This window comes from Canis lupus, chromosome 1, assembly GCF_048164855.1.
Source record: "Canis lupus baileyi chromosome 1, mCanLup2.hap1, whole genome shotgun sequence".
In the NCBI taxonomy this organism is placed as follows: domain Eukaryota; kingdom Metazoa; phylum Chordata; class Mammalia; order Carnivora; family Canidae; genus Canis; species Canis lupus.
In genome coordinates, this window is record NC_132838.1 from 55159462 (window position 1) to 55161036 (window position 1575).

Genomic DNA, 1575 nt, shown 5'->3' on the forward strand with positions numbered 1-1575 from the left:
GAATGAATAAATAAAATCTTTTTAAAAAAATAATTTAAAAATGATGATTTATAGAGTTGATCTTTCTTTGTAGTATGATTTTAAAAGATACACACATATGCACAAATACATACATATGCATACATCTCATGCACTCATTTGAGCAAAATAATACAGGTAGATTAATGCCACTATGACTAGCAAAAAGTACTGTTCTATGAGTAATGGAAATAATAATGTGAGCATGCAAAAATGGATTATCTTATTTGATTTTGATTACTCTGTGTTGGGTATGATGCAGTTCTTCACAATATAGTCCTCTCCCCTGGTTCGAGTTCATAGGAAGTTGTATACCAGATACTTTGACACAAAGCACCATTTTTATCAAATAATTGGTTATTGTTGGTGCTTTGTAGACAAAGCCCACAAAACCAATATTTACTATGCAAAGTGTATGCATGCAAAGTAGCAAATGAAATATAATTTTTAAATTTAAATTCAATTAACCAATATATACATACAATTAACCAATATATACATCATTAATTTCAGATGTAATTTTCAATGATTTATCAGTTGTGCATAATATCCAGTGCTCATCACATCATGTGATCCCTTAATGCTCACCACCCAGTTACCCCCTCCCCCCACTCACCTCCCTTCCTTCAACCCTCAGTTTGTTTCCCAGAGTTAAGAGTCTCTTATGGTTTATCTCCCTTTCTCTTTTTTTCCCATTCAGTTTTCCCTCCCTTCCCTTATGGTCCTCTGCACTATTTCTTATATTCTGCATATGAGTTAAACCATATGGTAATTTTCTTTCTCCAGTTGACTTATTTCACTCACCATAATACCCTCTAGTTCCATCCATGTTGATATAAGTGGTAAGTATCCATCCCTTCTGATATAATTTTGATTATTTTGAAAACCATTAAGTGATTTCTAGTACCAGAAATAACTATTTAATCATAATCACTTTCCATTACTAATATATATATTTTTTATTGATTATCTATTTGATATAAATTTCCTCAATACTTAACCTGGCAGGGGAGATACCATGATCACAAAGGTGGTTTTCCCAGGGCGAGGTTTATCCATTGCACTCCGGATGTGCTGACCCCTGCAATTTCCCCAAATGTGAGAAACTCGACTGCATAATTTGTGGTAGTGGGGGACTGTGTTCGCGCTTTCCCCTGAAAAAATAAAAAGAAATTTCCTCAAGTATAATTATTAATAGAACAATGGCCACTTGGAAAAATATTTGCTGAAAATAATTAATGATATCTTCCAAACCCACCAAAATCTGCCAGATGCTAGTGCTTTCACTTATGTCTCAGTTCCTACTAAATTATTCACGTTTAACAACATCCATTCATGATAAAAAAAAAAAACTCTCTGCAAAATAGGCCTAGAGGGATCATAACTCAATATAATAAAGGCCATAGGTGAGAAACCCACTGCCAACATCACTGAACTCAATGATGAACTCAAACACATTTAATGCAATCACTATCAAAATACCAATAGCATTTTTCACAGAACTAGAATAAATAATCCTAAAATTTGTATGAAACCACAAAAGACTTCAAATAGCCA

The 1575-nt window shown here is 33.2% G+C and overlaps 1 non-coding gene across 1 annotated transcript; it reads left to right on the plus strand.

Annotated features, from left to right (window-relative positions):
- The first annotated feature begins 1010 nt into the window (after window positions 1-1010).
- LOC140608808 (U1 spliceosomal RNA) lies at window positions 1011-1175 on the plus strand. Its single transcript, XR_012010789.1, has one exon. It is a non-coding gene; the product is annotated as a U1 spliceosomal RNA (small nuclear RNA).
- Window positions 1176-1575: the final 400 nt, after the last annotated feature.